The sequence below is a fragment of the Crinia signifera genome, chromosome 8 (assembly GCF_055691185.1).
Source record: "Crinia signifera chromosome 8, ASM5569118v1, whole genome shotgun sequence".
Classification (NCBI taxonomy): Eukaryota; Metazoa; Chordata; class Amphibia; order Anura; family Myobatrachidae; genus Crinia; species Crinia signifera.
In genome coordinates, this window is record NC_139224.1 from 173117025 (window position 1) to 173137522 (window position 20498).

Consider the following 20498-nt stretch of genomic DNA (forward strand, 5'->3'; position numbering starts at 1 on the left):
TTTAAGTGCCAACGGTTCTCTGCGAGATCCTCAAAATATCCATTAAAATGCCCACAGCGACTATATATAAATACAAATATGGCCGAGTCAATTCATTGATGTTTAGTTAAATATTGCCCCCCCCCCCCCCCCCCCCAAAAAAAAAAAAAAAAGAACAGAGGATAATTTGAGGACCTCTCACAGCAATCTTGGCACTCAGTGGGCTTCATAAAAAGGTTCGCTCTGCCATTCACACCTATTTTGACAAATTCCCTTGGCATTCAAAGGGGTTAAGCACCTGTTACATTTGTCTGTGCTTATTTACATTTAGAACCCCCCCCCCCCCAGCCCCTGGGCCGTCTCTCTCTCACGCCCCTGGTTTAGGGCTTGTGCACCTGGGTGTTAGTTCAGCTTGTCACGGTTTTCACAGCTGAAGTGACAGAAACAGACAAAGGGGTCACTTATTACCCTCCTCTCCCACCCGCTGCCCTTCCACCCCCTTACCCAGCATACACGGGGACAATGTATTATACCCCTTTCACTGACCTTACCAAACATGGCATAGACAGAGGTACACATTAGCATTGGGTGAGATATTATAAGGTGGACATTGATGGTTTGCCACTAATGGTTGGTGAATTTGCCATCCTTGCCGATGATACGATGCCAATACCAATGATGGCTGTGGGGGTCACAATTATTTTTGGGGGCCTGTAGGTAGCTTAGTCTTGCTCAGCTGGAGGTGTCACAGGCCGTACCCAAGTGTGACCCTTCCATGTGTCACTGACCCCAGTGCCAACACTGCCCCTGGCATTGGAGGTTTGATATACATATATACATGCCTTGCATCTGTCTTTAATTATTGTCCTCATTATATAAACTCTCCTAATTCTAGTGCCGTCCTCACTGGATTGGATAATGGAAGGTACCCCCACTCGTAGTACAAGTTTGTTCTCAAAATGGGCAAAACACTGCAGGTGGGGCAGATGTAACTTGTGCAGAGAGAGTTAGATTTGGGTGAGTTGCTTTGTTTCTGTGCAGGGTAAATACTGGCAGAATTATTTTTACACTGCAATTTGGATTTCAGTTTCAGCACACCCCACCCAAATCTAACACTCTCTGCACAGGTTACATCTGCCCCACCTGCAGTGCACATGGTTTTGCCCATTTTGAGAACAAATTTGTACTGCGATCAGATCTGAATAAGGGCCATTTTCCATCACAATGAGAAATATGGTTTTATATTGTGGTGGGCTCCATGGACCAAACAAATGTGGCTTTAATGAAAATGGAACCTCCCATGACTTGAAGATCCAGAAAGTCGCTGGTAATGCTGCCCTGGAGGGGGGTTTACAAGGGTACCAGGCAAAACCAACTTTCTTCTACCATATAATGATTTGACCCCTTACAACATTGGGCACTCTGATACCTACAAGTCGCAAGCTGTTACATATACCCCTCGGCCTACACTGATATTCCATTGAGATTTATGGACTTGCTGCTACCAGGAACCTCTGAGGACCCACCAGAAAGCCGGATCCACCATTTCTCTATACATTAAGTTATATGAATCATTTGTCTTGCTGGCTACAACTTCCAAGAACTCGGTGTAAATGCCCAATGACCGTATCCTGCAGGGCATCTGCTGTACGCCAGTGTGCATGGGGCAGGACGGGTTCTGTTCCCGGACCTGATTACATGCATTGTACAAGTGCTGGTCACCGCAGGGAATAGGAGGATTTGGGGGCAGCTAGTTGGCTGGTTGGAGCAATTCTCCTTTAGTGTGGGGGTTTCCTGCTCCAACCCCCAGGTACAGGTCCTGTTTTGAGGATATTTAGTCTGTGGAATTAGGTGGGACAATGACTGACCCAGCCAAATACTCACATGGGCGCATATGTATCATGGTGTAGAGAGAGATATGCCAGTTCCTAACTGGCATGCAGCAGGATGTTTGAACAATGACAGTCAGGAGCTGAGGACGCCTGGTCTAGTTTATGGCCGGCATAAGTTACTACTGGGACACTGAGCAGGTATATGGCGGATACACCAGGGCGGCATTGTCTCTATGGCCCTGGGAGATCAGAGATGATGAATTTGCCCAGAGCTCACTGGAACGGAGGAGACGCCAAATGGATTAACACCTGTGTGCCCAGCATGATGCCCTCCCCAAATACTGTCCTTGGCACACCCATGTTCCCAAGAAACTAATATATTCCAGTGGACATATTAGGGGTCCGGTCACTATCTTTTGTCTTGTGCGAATGACACCCTCCCCCCCATCTCCCCAAATACTGCCCTGCTGTGTGCCCAGCCTAATGCCCTCCCCAGATACTGCCATGTGTGCCAAGCCTAATGCCCTCCCCAAATACTGCCATGTGTGCCCAGCATAATTCCCTCCCCAAATACTGCCCTGTGTGTCCAGCCTAATGCCCTCCCCAGATACTTCCCTGTGTGCCCAGCCTAATGCCCTCCTCAGATACTTCCCTGTGTGCCCAGCATAATGCCCTCCCCAGATACTGCCCTGTGTGTCAAGCCTAATGCCCTCCCCAAATACTGCCCTGTGTGCCCAGCCTAATGCCCTCCCCGGATACTGCCATTGGCAGAGATGGGAGTGTACTACTATACCCAGCAGGTCCTCTGCCAATAGAAGCAGAGCTTGGGGGAACTTTCACTTTCTGTTTCCAAAATACAGTAACATAACAAACTCTTACAAAGTAAAAAAAAATAAAAAATTGTTACGAAAAAATTATATATATATTTATATATATCTATCTATATATATATACACACACACAGTATAAATATATAAATATAAATGTTTTACTATTTTGTTAATAGATAACATCCCTTCTGCCCTCCTGGGAATTCTCCAGAACCCGCGTGTGAAGGGCGGACGATGTCTGTCTAGGTCTCCCCCACAGATTCTGATGTCTGAGGTTTATTAATAAATATCCAGATAATGGGTCCCAGTATCCTGAGAGCTGGATAAGGGTTAACTCGTTGAGTGCCCCCACCCTGCTCCCATTGACCAGCCAGAAGTGAGGGTGCACTGGGAACAGTTGGGGCTGTGTGTGTGAATGCAGAACAGCTGAGAGCTGATTTTGGATCGCCTGGAATGTGCTGGATGACCTGGGAGCAGGACTTTTATGGAAACTCATAGGCTGTGAGTAACTGCAGCCAAACGGTATCCAGTCTGATGAGGAGAGCAGAGGCAGAGGCTGGTGTGTGAGGCTTCTGCTACACAGATTGGGGGTGACAGAGGGCATCACAGGGAGCCTGGCACAGTGTACCCTCCTACTGCCACATCCTCACCTGGGCACTGACCCCAGATCAAGGTAAGAGAAGGCTCGCCAGCTGCTGAACTGCATGTGCCAGCACGCTCTGCCAGTTACCGGTTTCACCTCTGATATATGTGGGTTATACCAGCATGGTACACGGGCATTGTGCCAGCTGTGATTATAGGGTTATAATGACTCTTCGTAGCTCTTACCCCTATTTGGGGCATCTAATTGTTGTGCATATATATATATATATATATATAGTATCTGTCCCCATGGGCAGTGTGGTATTACCCCCAGGATTATTGCCCTGTACAGCTAGGGGCAATGCGGTATATATCTGCCCCAGTATGTGGTGTTGGACAGCTGGGGGCAGTGCGGTGTATATCTGCCCCAGGATGTGGTGTTGGACAGCTGGGGGCAGTGCGGTATATATCTGCCCCAGTATGTGGTGTTGGACAGCTGGGGGCAGTGCGGTGTATATCTGCCCCAGGATGTGGTGTTGGACAGCTGGGGGCAGTGCGGTGTATATCTGCCCCAGGATGTGGTGTTGGACAGCTGGGGGCAGTGCGGTGTATATCTGCCCCAGGATGTGGTGTTGGACAGCTGGGGGCAGTGCAGTATATATCTGCCCTAGTATGTGGTGTTGGACAGCTGGGGGCAGTGCGGTGTATATCTGCCTCAGGATGTGGTGTTGGACAGCTGGGGGCAGTGCTGTGTATATCTGCCCCAGGATGTGGTGTTGGACAGCTGGGGGCAGTGCTGTGTATATCTGCCCCAGGATGTGGTGTTGGACAGCTGGGGGCAGTGCTGTGTATATCTGCCCCAGGATGTGGTGTTGAACAGCTGGGGGCAGTGCGGTATATATCTGCTCCAGGATGTGGTGTTGGACAGCTGGGGGCAGTGCGGTGTATATCTGCCCCAGGATGTGGTATTGGACAGCTGGGGGCAGTGCGGTGTATATCTGCTCCAGGATGTGGTGTTGGACAGCTGGGGGCAGTGCGGTGTATATCTGCCCCAGGATGTGGTGTTGGACAGCTGGGGGCAGTGCGGTATATATCTGCCCCAGGATGTGGTGTTGTACAGCTGGGGGCTGTGTCGTATATATCTGCCCCAGGATGTGGTGTTGGACAGCTGGGGGCAGTGCGGTGTATATCTGCCCCAGGATGTGGTGTTGGACAGCTGGGGGCAGTGCGGTGTATATCTGCCCCAGGATGTGGTGTTGGACAGCTGGGGGCAGTGCGGTGTATATCTGCCTCAGGATGTGGTGTTGGACAGCTGGGGGCAGTGCTGTGTATATCTGCTCCAGGATGTGGTGTTGGACAGCTGGGGGCAGTGCGGTATATATCTGCCCCAGGATGTGGTATTGGACAGCTGGGGGCAGTGCTGTGTATATCTGCCCCAGGATGTGGTGTTGGACAGCTGGGGGCAGTGCGGTATATATCTGCCCCAGGATGTGGTGTTGGACAGCTGGGGGCAGTGTGTTATATATCTGCCCCAGGATGTGGTATTGGACAAGCTGGGGGCAGTGCTGTGTATATCTGCCCCAGGATGTGGTGTTGGACAGCTGGGGGCAGTGCGGTATATATTTGCCCCAAGATGTGGTGTTGGACAGCTGGGGGCAGTGTGGTGTATATCTGTATATCTGCCCCAGGATGTGGTGTTGGACAGCTGAGTTTGTGGTAAGGTGGGTCGCTGCGGCTGGCTGGATAATAATATAATACGGTACTTGTGTAGTTTCACGGCGCCAGCATGGCGCAGTGCGTCTGAGTCCCCTTGCGGGGCTCGCTTCGCTTGCCCACGCTGCGGGCTCGGTGGCTCGCCACGCTATCTAAAATCAACTCCATGCCAATATGGATAGTGGGGGTATGAACTATCCATGTTGGCATGGAGTTAAGTTACTTTATTTTCGATAGTTTGCCGAGCGTACAACCCGGAAGTAGCACGGCGCCATGCTGGCGCTGTGAAACTAAACTAGTACCTATAATACTGTATGGTAAGGTGGGTCGCTGCGGCTGGCTGGATAATATAATGATATAATACTGTATGGTAAGGTGGGTCGCTGCGGCTGGCTGGATAATGATATAATACTGTATGGTAAGGTGGGTCACTGCGGCTGGCTGGATAATAATATAATGATATAATACTGTATGGTAAGGTGGGTCGCTGCGGCTGGCTGAATAATATAATGATATAATACTGTATGGTAAGGTGGGTCGCTGCGACTGGCTGGATAATAATATAATACTGTATGGTAAGGTGGGTCGCTGCGGCTGGCTGGATAATAATATAATACTGTATGGTAAGGTGGGTCGCTGCGGCTGGCTGGATAATAATATAATACTGTATGGTAAGGTGGGTCGCTGCGGCTGGCTGGATTATAATATAATACTGTATGGTATGGGGGGTCGCTGCGGCTGGCTGGATAATAATATAATACTGTATGGTAAGGTGGGTCGCTGCGGCTGGCTGGATAATAATATAATGATATAATACTGTATGGTAAGGTGGGTCGCTGCGGCTGGCTGGATAATAATATAATGATATAATACTGTATGGTAAGGTGGGTCGCTGCAGCTGGCTGGATAATAATATAATACTGTATGGTAAGGTAGGTCGCTGCGGCTGGCTGGATTATAATATAATGATATAATACTGTATGGTAAGGTAGGTCGCTGCGGCTGGCTGGATAATAATATAATACTGTATGGTAAGGTAGGTCGCTGCGGCTGGCTGGATAATAATATAATGTTATAATACTGTATGGCAAGGTGGGTCGCTGCGGCTGGCTGGATAATAATATAATACTGTATGGTAAGGTGGGTCGCTGCGGCTGGATTATAATATAATACTGTATGGTAAGGGGGGTCGCTGCGGCTGGATAATAATATAATACTGTATGGTAAGGGGGGTCGCTGCGGCTGGCTGGATAATAATATAATACTGTATGGTAAGGTGGGTCGCTGCGGCTGGCTGGATTATAATATAATACTGTATGGTAAGGTGGGTCGCTGCGGCTGGCTGGATTATAATATAATACTGTATGGTAAGGGGGGTCGCTGCGGCTGGCTGGATAATAATATAATACTGTATGGTAAGGTGGGTCGCTGCGGCTGGCTGGATAATAATATAATACTGTATGGTAAGGGGGGTCGCTGCGGCTGGCTGGATAATAATATAATACTGTATGGTAAGGTGGGTCGCTGCGGCTGGCTGGATTATAATATAATACTGTATGGTAAGGTAGGTCGCTGCGGCCGGCTGGATAATAATATAATACTGTATGGTAAGATGGGTCGCTGCGGCCGGCTGGATAATAATATAATACTGTATGGTAAGATGGGTCGCTGCGGCCGGCTGGATAATAATATAATACTGTATGGTAAGATGGGTCGCTGCGGCCGGCTGGATTATAATATAATACTGTATGGTATGGTGGATCACTGCGGCCGGCTGGATAATAATATAATGATATAATACTGTATGGTAAGGTGGGTCGCTGCGGCTGGCTGGATAATAATATAATACTGTATGGTAAGGGGGGGTCGCTGCGGCTGGCTGGATAATAATATAATGATATAATACTGTATGGTAAGGGGGGTCGCTGCGGCTGGCTGGATAATAATATAATATAATACTGTATGGTAAGGTGGGTCGCTGCGGCTGGCTGGATAATAATATAATACTGTATGGTAAGGTGGGTCGCTGCGGCTGGTTGGATAATAATATAATACTGTATGGTAAGGTGGGTCGCTGCGGCTGGTTGGATAATAATATAATACTGTATGGTAAGGTGGGTCGCTGCGGTTGGCTGGATTATAATATAATACTGTATGGTAAGGTGGGTCGCTGCGGCTGGCTGGATTATAATATAATGATATAATACTGTATGGTAAGGTGGGTCGCTGCGGCTGGCTGGATAATAATATAATATAATAATACTGTATGGTAAGGTCGGTCGCTGCGGCTGGCTGGATTATAATATAATACTGTATGGTAAGGTGGGTCGTTGCTGCTGGCTGGATAATAATATAATACTGTATGGTAAGGTGGGTCGCTGCGGCTGGCTGGATAATAATATAATACTGTATGGTAAGGTGGGTCGCTGCGGCTGGCTGGATAATAATATAATACTGTATGGTAAGGTGGGTCCCTGCGGCTGGCTGGATAATAATATAATGATATAATACTGTATGGTAAGGTGGGTCGCTGCGGCTGGCTGGATAATAATATAATACTGTATGGTATGGGGGGTCGCTGCGGCTGGCTGGATAATAATATAATGATATAATACTGTATGGTAAGGTGGGTCGCTGCGGTTGGCTGGATAATAATATAATACTGTATGGTAAGGTGGGTCGCTGCGGTTGGCTGGATAATAATATAGTACTGTATGGTAAGGTGGGTCGCTGCGGCTGGCTGGATAATAATATAATGATATAATACTGTATGGTAAGGGGGGTCGCTGCGGCTGGCTGGATAATAATATAATACTGTATGGTAAGGTGGGTCGCTGTGGCTGGCTGGATAATAATATAATGATATAATACTGTATGGTAAGGTGGGTCGCTGCGGCTGGCTGGATAATAATATAATACTGTATGGTAAGGTGGGTCGCTGTGGCTGGCTGGATAATAATATAATGATATAATACTGTATGGTAAGGTGGGTCGCTGCGGCTGGCTGGATAATAATATAATATAACTGTATGGTAAGGTGGGTCGCTGCGGCTGGCTGGATAATAATATAATACTGTATGGTAAGGTGGGTCGCTGCGGCTGGCTGGATAATAATATAATACTGTATGGTAAGGTGGGTCGCTGCGGCTGGCTGGATTATAATATAATACTGTATGGTAAGGTGGGTCGCTGCGGCTGGCTGGATAATAATATAATACTGTATGGTAAGGTGGGTCGCTGCGGCTGGCTGGATTATAATATAATACTGTATGGTAAGGTGGGTCGCTGCGGCTGGCTGGATAATAATATAATGATATAATACTGTATGGTAAGGTGGGTCGCTGTGGCTGGCTGGATAATAATATAATACTGTATGGTAAGGTGGGTCGCTGCGGCTGGATTATAATATAATACTGTATGGTAAGGTGGGTCGCTGCGGCTGGCTGGATTATAATATAATACTGTATGGTAAGGGGGGTCGCTGCGGCTGGCTGGATAATAATATAATACTGTATGGTAAGGGGGGTCGCTGCGGCTGGCTGGATAATAATATAATACTGTATGGTAAGGTGGGTCGCTGCGGCTGGCTGGATTATAATATAATACTGTATGGTAAGGTGGGTCGCTGCGGCTGGCTGGATAATAATATAATACTGTATGGTAAGGTGGGTCGCTGCGGCTGGCTGGATTATAATATAATACTGTATGGTAAGGTGGGTCGCTGCGGCTGGTTGGATAATAATATAATACTGTATGGTAAGGTGGGTCGCTGCGGCTGGCTGGATAATAATATAATACTGTATGGTAAGGTGGGTCGCTGCGGCTGGCTGGATTATAATATAATACTGTATGGTAAGGGGGGTCGCTGCGGCTGGCTGGATAATAATATAATGATATAATACTGTATGGTAAGGTGGGTCGCTGCGGCTGGCTGGATTATAATATGATATAATCATACTTGCCTACTTTTTTAAACGGATTTCAGGGAGATTCCATACCTCTCAACCTGTGACCTGCCGCGCCGGAGGCGCGGCCGACCCAGAATGGGGGGGGGGCCACAGCAAAGTGGGCGTGGCCTATTAGGCATGATCATGTCCCCATTGCGTACAGACTCGCACTGTGCGGTCTGGATTTTTAGCTGGGAATTGAGTATTCAGGGGTATTGGGAGGGCTTTGCAGGTAATCGGGGGACTGTCGCCTAAATTGGGAGCCTCCTGCAAAATCCGGGAGTGTCGGCAACCTACCAGCCTACACACACAACCTATCAGCCTAAGCAAACACAGGGGTCACTACCTGCCTACACACACACACACACACACACACACACACACACAGGGGTCACTACCAGCCTACACACACACAAGGGTCACTGCCAGCCCACACACACACACACACACATGGGTCACTACCGTCCCCCCACCCCCACAAACACACAGAGGGGTCACTAGCGGCCAACACACACAGGGGTCACTGCCTTACCATCCCCCCCACACACACACACAGGGATCCTACCTACACATATTAACAAATGCTCAGTGCCAGCCTAAAATTCACAGGGATCGCTGCCAGTAAACGCGCACACACACAGAACAGTGGTAGGCTATTCACACACAATGACACACACATACACACACAGTGCCAGGTTTAATAGATACACCCATAGGTCACCTACATACACACATTAAAGTCAGTGCCAAGCTAAAAAAAACACACAAAAACAAACAGATCACATGACATAGCTGCCTACACACAGGACCAGCCAGCATGGAGCTTCTGTGGCAGAACAATATCATGTACTACTACTAACCTGGGAACGGAGCACTCCTGCTCCTCCCCCAGCCTCTCCTCCGAGCTCCCAGCTGGCAGGTCTGTCAGTTTCCAGACCAGATGCTGTCTATGCCGTCCCCGTCTCTCCCCCTCCTCTGTGTCTCCAGCACGCAGCAGCAGCAGCTCTCAGATGAGGCAGAGAGGGGAAGAGGTCACAGGGGCGGGCTTCACTCACTGCTGCTCGGAGTCTCCCTGCTTGTGACTGCTAGCAGGCTCTCACACTGATGCGACGCGTAGTACTTCCACCCCCGACCACAACGCGCCGGACTAGCGCATGCGCAGTCCGTTTTTTAAGCTCAGCTTTGAAATTCCGGGGGATTGGGGGGGCTTTGCGGGGGACCGGGAGAATGGTGTCCAAAGCGGGAGGCTCCCGCTAATTGCGGGAGAGTCGGCAAGTATGGATATAATACTGTATGGTAAGGTGGGTCGCTGCGGCTGGCTGGATTATAATATAATACTCTATGGTATGGGGGGTCGCTGCGGCCGGCTGGATAATAATATACTGTATGGTAAGGTGGGTCGCTGCGGCTGGCTGGATTATAGTATAATACTGTATGGTAAGGTGGGTCACTGCGGCTGGCTGGATAATAATATAATACTGTATGGTAAGGTGGGTCACTGCGGCTGGCTGGATAATAATATAATACTGTATGGTAAGGTGGGTCGCTGCGGCTGGCTGGATAATAATATAATACTGTATGGTAAGGTGGGTCGCTGCGGCTGGCTGGATTATAATATGATATAATACTGTATGGTAAGGTGGGTCGCTGCGGCTGGCTGGATTATAATATAATACTGTATGGTAAGGTGGGTCACTGCGGCTGGCTGGATTATAATATAATACTGTATGGTAAGGTGGGTCCCTGCGGTTGGCTGGATAATAATATAATAATATAATACTGTATGGTAAGGTGGGTCGCTGCGGTTGGCTGGATAATAATATAATACTGTATGGTAAGGGGGGTCGCTGCGGCTGGCTGGATAATAATATAATACTGTATGGTAAGGTGGGTCGCTGCGGCTGGCTGGATTATAATATAATACTGTATGGTAAGGGGGGTCGCTGCGGCTGGCTGGATAATAATATAATGATATACTGTAATACTGTATGGTAAGGTGGGTCGCTGCGGCTGGCTGGATAATAATATAATACTGTATGGTAAGGTGGGTCGCTGCGGCTGGTTGGATAATAATATAATACTGTATGGTAAGGGGGGTCGCTGCGGCCTGGCTGGATAATAATATAATACTGTATGGTAAGGTGGGTCGCTGCGGCTGGCTGGATTATAATATAATACTGTATGGTAAGGTGGGTCGCTGCGGCTGGCTGGATAATGATATAATACTGTATGGTAAGGTGGGTCGCTGCGGCCGGCTGGATAATAATATAATGATATAATACTGTATGGTAAGGTGGGTCGCTGCGGCCGGCTGGATAATAATATAATGATATAATACTGTATGGTAAGGTGGGTCGCTGCGGCTGGCTGGATAATAATATAATAATACTGTATGGTAAGGTGGGTCACTGCGGCTGGCTGGATTATAATATAATACTGTATGGTAAGGTGGGTCGCTGCGTCTGGCTGGATAATAATATAATGATATAATACTGTATGGTAAGGTGGGTCGCTGCGGCTGGCTGGATTATAATATAATGATATAATACTGTATGGTAAGGTGGGTCGCTGCGGCCGGCTGGATAATAATATAATGATATAATACTGTATGGTAAGGTGGGTCGCTGCGGCTGGCTGGATAATAATATAATAATACTGTATGGTAAGGTGGGTCACTGCGGCTGGCTGGATTATAATATAATACTGTATGGTAAGGTGGGTCGCTGCGTCTGGCTGGATAATAATATAATGATATAATACTGTATGGTAAGGGTGGTCGCTGCGGTTGGCTGGATAATAATATAATGATATAATACTGTATGGTAAGGTGGGTCGCTGCGGCTGGCTGGATTATAATATAATAATACTGTATGGTAAGGTGGGTCGCTGCGGCTGGCTGGATAATAATATAATGATATAATACTGTATGGTAAGGTGGGTCGCTGCGGCTGGCTGGATAATAATATAATACTGTATGGTAAGGGGGGTCGCTGCGGCTGGCTGGATAATAATATAATACTGTATGGTAAGGTGGGTCGCTGTGGCTGGCTGGATAATAATATAATGATATAATACTGTATGGTAAGGTGGGTCACTGCGGCTGGCTGGATAATAATATAATACTGTATGGTAAGGTGGGTCACTGCGGCTGGCTGGATAATAATATAATACTGTATGGTAAGGTGGGTCGCTGCGGCTGGCTGGATAATAATATAATGATATAATACTGTATGGTAAGGTGGGTCGCTGCGGCTGGCTGGATAATAATATAATATAACTGTATGGTAAGGTGGGTCGCTGCGGCTGGCTGGATAATATAATGATATAATACTGTATGGTAAGGTGGGTCGCTGCGGCTGGCTGGATTATAATATAATACTGTATGGTAAGGTGGGTCGCTGCGGCTGGCTGGATTATAATATAATACTGTATGGTAAGGTGGGTCGCTGCGGCTGGTTGGATAATGATATAATACTGTATGGTAAGGGGGGTCGCTGCGGCTGGCTGGATTATAATATAATGATATAATACTGTATGGTAAGGTGGGTCGCTGCGGCTGGCTGGATTATAATATAATGATATAATACTGTATGGTAAGGTGGGTCGCTGCGGCTGGCTGGATTATAATATAATGATATAATACTGTATGGTAAGGTGGGTCGCTGCAGCTGGCTGGATAATAATATAATACTGTATGGTAAGGTGGGTCGCTGCGGCTGGCTGGATTATAATATGATATAATACTGTATGGTAAGGTGGGTCGCTGCGGCTGGCTGGATTATAATATAATACTGTATGGTAAGGTGGGTCGCTGCGGCTGGCTGGATTATAATATGATATAATACTGTATGGTAAGGTGGGTCACTGCGGCTGGTTGGATAATGGGCCTTATTCTAGTTCACTCTTAGAGGCAAATTCCTTCTCAAATGGACACAACCATGTGCACTGCAGGGGGGGGGCAGATGTAACATGTGCAGAGAGAATTAGATTTGGGTGGGGTTTTTCTTCAAAGTGAGATCTTTATTGCAGTGTAAAAATAAAGCAGTCAGTATTTTCCCTGCACAGAAACAAAATAACTCACCAAAATCTAATTCTCTCTGCACCTGTTACATCTGCCCCCCCCCTGCAGTGCACATGGTTTTGTCCATCTGAGAGTGAACTAGAATAATACCCAATGGGTTATCTGTGCGTAGCTGAAATTCTGTCTCCGTCCTTCTCCCGCTGCGGAATTACCAGATATTACAGGATATAAGGCTGCTACTTGTGGTCCTTGCAGCGTTGTACTATGTGGGCCCCAGGCTGTGTAACCAGGGGCCGGCATGGCTGCCACTGAGCATGTGATGAGCCCTGAGAACAGGTGACAGCTGCTCCCATATAATAGTAATGGTGTCACCTATAGTCACATGTGAGACACCATTTACAAGGCTTCCCAGCGCCTGTACAGATGGAGCAGAATGTATTGCAGCAAGAAGTAACACAAAGATAGTAAGGGCCGAATTTATCAATCAATATTTGCAGCTTAATCCCCGAAAACAGATTTTGAGGGGTTAGCCGCAAATATTAAGTATCACCCTAATGTACTAAATGGGGGTCTCTGATCCCTGCTGTGATCCCCCCTGCACTGCCGCCGTCCGCATCCCCCGTAGTTTTCTATGGGGGATGCGAAGCTGCCCAATGTATCAACATCGGGTGTGGGTTGTTAGGTTTACACCAACTAGGTCGACAAGCATTCGGTCGACACCACTAGGTCAACAGACAGCAAGGTTGACGTGTCTATGTCGACAGAACATTAGGTCAACATGGGCAAGTTCGACAGTCAAAAGGTCGACATGGGGTTTTTCACTGATTTTTTGTCGACACAGTGGTAAATGGCGCCCATATCGCATTGCATATGTGATCCAATGATAAATGTGCCCCTATATGAGTCTATCAATGTTACAGCTGTATATAGAACGGTGCATTATGGTATTTCCAGGACGCACATGTGGTAAACTTTAAAAATGAATATAAAACCATATTTTAGTGAATGGAAACAAAACACTGATTTACGGTGATTTCCATGGAAATGGATAAAGATCTACAGAACCCAACTGACGATGTGTCTCCATAAGCAGCAGCCATAGGATTCTCAGTATTACCAGGGCCAGATGTGTCTACAGCCCCAGGCCTCCGTGTAATAATAGGCCCATCATCATGACAGTATGATAATGACCAGCAGCTCAGCCGGCCAAAAACTTCTTCATAAATCCCAAGTATTAATATTGTTGTTCTATTTTCCTGACACAATCTGTAAATGGGAGTTCTATTGAAGATAGGGTGTTGCCCCTAGCAACCATTCAGAATCGACTTCTTTATGTTGAAGATAATAGATAGAATTGCTTGTCTGTCCATAGCTACATCCCATCTCCCATAGAATTTCCATCTTAGTACATAAAACACCAATGAGGCAATTTTTCTACTTTTACGTATTTAGGGAGACATTGGGGCAGGGTTGCCTCCGAGTCCCGGCCCATCGGAAAGGTGGCCAATCCTCCCGGATTAACCCTCGCCCTCTGCATCTGTCCAGCCGCCTCCTGTATTTACCGCGATTTGCGGCTTTTCGCTGGGAGGGGGTGGGGCTAAATATGCAAATTGTGTCATGTAGCCCAGTCCCCTCCTCAAGTTCCTGCAAATCGGGGGGATTTTCAGTGCTGGGGGCGGGGTTTGATGACGTCTACATCAGGCCCCGCCCCAGAAGTGATGCTGTCAGTCTCCTCTCCAGGCTTCTCCTGGAGAGGAGAGTTTAAAAGTAGGCAATTATGCATTGGCGCTGATTGTATTGGGATGCACTGGCCATGCCTCCACCATTTCTCTCAATAGCCCGAGACCCACGTGGCCCCTAATCCGGCCCTCAGTATTACTACAGCCATGAGAGCATACCTCCCAACTTCTGTCCTGATTAAATAGGGACACTCGTGCGGCGAAGCCCGAAAAGGGGCGGGCGTATGCAAATGAGGGTGTGGCTTATGCTAATTAGCCGCAACCTCATTTTCATACGAGAATAGACGCTGTGCGCATGCGCACAGCGTCTATTCTACTAGATTGGGGGGTCTCCCAACTGCCACCCCCCGCAGCGGGACAATGCCTGCCGCGGGTGGGACAGGACCCGAAAATCGGGACTGTCCCGCTGTAATCGTGACAGTTGGGAGGTATGTGAGAGCATGATGCGTTCCCAAGAGACTCCCCAACTGTCTCCTGTCCTGGCTGAGGGCCCTGTCTGAGGCAGCAGAACAGCACCCACACTGATGTACAGTTTGGCTATTTTTGGACTTACACAGCTGAGCACCTGTGTTCCCCCCCCCCCACACACATACGTATACACATATACATACACACACACCACCATCAGCTTCTGTTTCTTGCCCTTTCTGCGCAGCTAGTGGTGGGGCTGTACAGCAATATCATACCCCACTCACCCATACGGTTCCTTTGACAAACACAACCCAGCGTTGGAGCAGATCCAGGGAACAATATATCTGAACACTTTAGAGGAGAAAATGTGTTTATTCTACATCCCGTCCGGAGAGCGGCGCGAACCTCCATGCTCTCATCTTGGCAGCGCCTGTCTGCAGCTTTATGCCAGTTACAGGAACTGAATATTTGTGTTGTTTCTCTATTTAAGTTGGAAGTGGAGGATAAGTGCGACGTGGCTGAGGCCTGGCTATTGTAATATACTGTCCGCTGGACCAGTTCTATTATAGTTTAACTAGTTAAAAGCCTGTCAAATGACGGCTTCTGCAATGTACTTTCACATTGTGCTGACAGTTTTTACTTTCCTCCTACCAGAAAGATTAGGGAGGTTCCCACTGGCGTGCGAATGGCTGTTCATGCAAAACATCCATCCGCAAGCCTTGCAACCAAATTCAGCATGCGAATGGGTGGCGCCGGGTAACCATTCGTAAAGCGGGGTTAGAGTGACTAGCAAGGGTGCGAAATCGTACCCAGGTGAGTCAACCAGAATAAGGGCCTATATGTAATGGGCACTGTTACTGTGAACATTATATGTAATGGGCACTGCTACTGTAAGCATTATATGTAATGGGCACTGCTACTGTAAGCATTATATGTAATGGGCACTATTACTGTGGTCATTATGTGCAGCACTGCTACTGTGAGTATTATATGTAATGGACACTGCTACTGTGGGCATTACGTGCAGCATTGCTACTGTGAGCAAAATATGTAATGGGCACTGTTACTGTGAACATTTTATGTAATGGGCACTAGTACTCTGAGTATTATATGTAATAAGCACTGCTACTGTGAGCATTATATGTAATGGGCACTGCTACTGTAAGCATTATATGTAATGGGCACTGCTACTGTAAGCATTATATGTAATGGGCACTGCTACTGTAAGCATTATATGTAATGGACACTGCTACTGTAAGCATTATATGTAATGGGCACTGTTACTGTTGGCATTACGTGCAGCACTGCTACTGTGAGCATTATATGTAATGGACACTGCTACTGTGGGCATTACGTGCAGCACTGCTATTGTGAGCATTATATGTAATGGGCACTGTTACTGTGGGCAATATGTGTAATAGGCATTGTTACTGTGGGTATTGCATGCAGCACTGCTACTGGGAGCATTATATGTAATGGGCACTGTTACTGTGAGCATTATATGTAATGGGCCCTGTTACTGTGGGCATTACATGCAGCACTACTACTGTGAGCATTATATGTAATGGACACTGCTACTGTGGGCATTACGTGCAGCACTGCTACTGTGAGCATTATATGTAATGGGCCCAGTTACTGTGGGCATTACATGCAGCACTACTACTGTGAGCATTATATGTAATGGTCACTGTTACTGTGGGCAAAATGGGCAGCACTACTATTGTGAGCATTATATGTAATGGGCATTGTTACTGGGAGCATTATATGTAATGGGCACTGTTACTGTGAGTATTATATTTAATGGGCACTGTTACTGTGAACATTATATGTAATGGTCACTGTTACTGTGAGTATTATATTTAATGGGCACTGTTACTGTGGGCATTATGTGCAGTACTATTACTGTGAGCATTATGTGTAATGTGAATTGTTACTGTGGGCATTCTGTGCTGCACTGCTACTGTGAGCATTATCTGTAATAGGCACTGCTACTATGAGCATTATATGTAATGGGCCGTTACTGTGGGCATTATGTGCAGCACTACTACTGCGGGCATTATATGTAATGGGCACTGTTACTGTGGGCATTACGTGCAGCACTACTACTGTGAGCATTATATGTAATGGGCACTGTTACTGTGGGCATTGTGTGCAGTGCTACAACTGTATTATATGTAATGGGCACTGTTACTGTGGGCATTACATGCAGCACTACTACTGTGAGTATAATATGTAATAAGCACTGTTACTGTGGGCATTATGTGCAGCACTAATACTGTGAGTATAATATGTAATGGGCACTGTTACTGTGGGCATTACGTGCAGCACTACTACTGTGAGCATTATATGTAATAAGCACTGTTACTGTGGGCATTATGTGCAGCACTACTACTGTGAGTATAATATGTAATGGGCACTGTTACTGTGGGCATTACGTGCAGCACTACTACTGTGAGTATAATATGTAATAAGCACTGTTACTGTGGGCATTATATTTAATGGGCACTGTTACTGTGGGCATTATGTGCAGTACTATTACTGTGAGCATTATGTGTAATGTGAACTGTTACTGTGGGCATTCTGTGCTGCACTGCTACTGTGAGCATTATATGTAATAGGCACTGCTACTATGAGCATTATATGTAATGGGCCGTTACTGTGGGCATTATGTGCAGCACTACTACTGCGGGCATTATATGTAATGGGCACTGTTACTGTGGGCATTACGTGCAGCACTACTACTGTGAGCATTATATGTAATGGGCACTGTTACTGTGGGCATTGTGTGCAGTGCTACAACTGTATTATATGTAATGGGCACTGTTACTGTGGGCATTACGTGCAGCACTACTACTGTGAGTATAATATGTAATAAGCACTGTTACTGTGGGCATTATGTGCAGCACTAATACTGTGAGTATAATATGTAATGGGCACTGTTACTGTGGGCATTACGTGCAGCACTACTACTGTGAGCATTATATGTAATAAGCACTGTTACTGTGGGCATTATGTGCAGCAGCACTACTACTGTGAGTATAATATGTAATGGGCACTGTTACTGTGGGCATTACGTGCAGCACTACTACTGTGAGTATAATATGTAATAAGCACTGTTACTGTGGGCATTATGTGCAGCACTACTACTGTGAGTATAATATGTAATGGGCACTGTTACTGTGGGCATTACGTGCAGCACTACTACTGTGAGTATAATATGTAATAAGCACTGTTACTGTGGGCATTATGTGCAGCACTACTACTGTGAGTATAATATGTAATGGGCACTGTTACTGTGGGCATTATGTGCAGCACTACTACTGTGAGTATAATATGTAATGGGCACTGTTACTGTGGGCATTACGTGCAGCACTACTACTGTGAGCATTATATGTAATAAGCACTGTTACTGTGGGCATTATGTGCAGCACTACTACTGTGAGTATAATATGTAATGGGCACTGTTACTGTGGGCATTACGTGCAGCACTACTACTGTGAGTATAATATGTAATGGGCACTGTTACTGTGGGCATTATGTGCAGCACTACTACTGTGGGCATTATATGTAACGGGTGCTACTTCTGTGGGCATTATATATAATAGGCACTACTACTGTGGGAATTATTTGTTAGGGGCACTACTACTGTGGACAGTGGGGGTGATTCTGGTTGCCACACAGCGCTGCGTGTAATTTTTAGCCTGCCTGCTGCTTGCATATGCCACCGCCCCTTCGCAGGGCGAATTCACATGCACAGCTGCAAATGCATGAACATCTATTCACAGCCTACGCGGCAACACCCAAATCATTCAATGGTCGTCAACCATCGAATTATGTGGTGAGCACACGCAAATTTAAGACACTCTCAGTTGTCTTGTAGGCTTGCATGTGTCCTGACCGAGGACAGGATGGGCAGTTGACATCCGGTGATGTCAGCTGCCCACCCCCCGGCACCCAAGTCACTGAGTCATTACCATGGGAACACCTAGCTTCATCATGGGAACACCCATGAAATTATGGGCGTTCCCATGGGCATGACTACCCACCACTACCCCACGCCCCCTGCCCGCACTGGTCGGTGCGAGCGCAGAAATGCGCATGCGCAGTAGCAAAGCATTGTGCACCTCTGCGAATTTGCAACGGTGCGCATGGACCAGTATAAGGTCCCATGTGTATAACTGACACTACTTTTGGCAGTGTGTGCATGGGGTACTACTGTGTAGTGTGACGTGTATAAGGGGTACAACTGTGTAGCGTGACGTGTATAAGGGGTACTACTGTGTAGTGTGACGTGTATAAGGGGTACAACTGTGTAGCGTGACGTGTATAAGGGGTACTACTGTGTAGCGTGACGTGTATAAGGGGTACTACTGTGCAGAGTGACGTGTATAAGGGGTACTACTGTGTAGCTGACGTGTATAAGGGGTACTACTGTGCAGAGTGACGTGTATAAGGGTTACTACTGTGCAGAGTGACGTGTATAAGGGGTACTACTGTGCAGTGACGTGTATAAGGGGTACTACTGTGTAGTGTGACGTGTATAAGGGGTACTACTGTGTAGTGTGACGTGTATAAGGGGTACTACTGTGTAGAGTGATGTGTATAAGGGTTACTACTGTGTAGAGTGACGTGTATAAGGGGTACTACTGTGCAGAGTGACGTGTATAAGGGGTACTACTGTGTAGCTGACGTGTATAAGGGGTACTACTGTGTAGAGTGACGTGTATAAGGGGTACTACTGTGTAGCTGACGTGTATAAGGGTTACTACTGTGCAGTGACGTGTATAAGGGGTACTACTGTGTAGCGTGACGTGTATAAGGATTACTACTGTGCAGCGTGACGTGTATAAGGGGTACTACTGTGTAGCTGACGTGTATAAGGGGTACTACTGTGTAGCTGACGTGTATAAGGGGTACTACTGTGCAGCGTGATGTGTATAAGGGGTACTACTGTGTAGCTGACGTGAATAAGGGGTACTACTGTGCAGCGTGACGTGTATAAGGGGTACTACTGTGTAGCTGACGTGTATAAGGGGTACTACTGTGCAGCGTGATGTGTATAAGGGGTACTACTGTGTAGCTGACGTGTATAAGGGGTACTACTGTGTAGCTGACTTGTATAAGGGGTACTACTTTGCAGAGTGACGTGTATAAGGGGTACTACTGTGTAGCTGACGTGTATAAGGGGTACTACTGTGTAGCTGACGTGTATAAGGGGGTACTACTGTGTAGTGTGACGTGTATAAGGGGTACTACTGTGTAGCTGACGTGTATAAGGGGTACTACTGTGTAGCTGATGTGTATAAGGGGTACTACTGTGCAGCGTGATGTGTATAAGGGGTACTACTGTGTAGCTGACGTGTATAAGGGGTACTACTGTGCAGTGACGTGTATAAGGGGTACTACTGTGCAGAGTGACGTGTATAAGGGGTACTACTGTGTAG

General features: G+C 47.0%; 1 protein-coding gene across 14 annotated transcripts in view; it reads left to right on the forward strand.

The window, feature by feature from the left end:
- Positions 1 to 2878: 2878 nt before the first annotated feature.
- NEXN (nexilin F-actin binding protein) overlaps positions 2879 to 20498 on the forward strand; it is a 67848-nt gene continuing 50228 nt past the window's right edge. For 5 of the 14 annotated variants that reach the window (XM_083157807.1, XM_083157801.1, XM_083157809.1 and 2 more), the window contains exon 1: positions 3150 to 3314. The gene's annotated coding sequence lies outside the window, so the exon portion shown is untranslated. The other 9 variants (XM_083157806.1, XM_083157816.1, XM_083157802.1 and 6 more) reach the window with 9 other exon arrangements.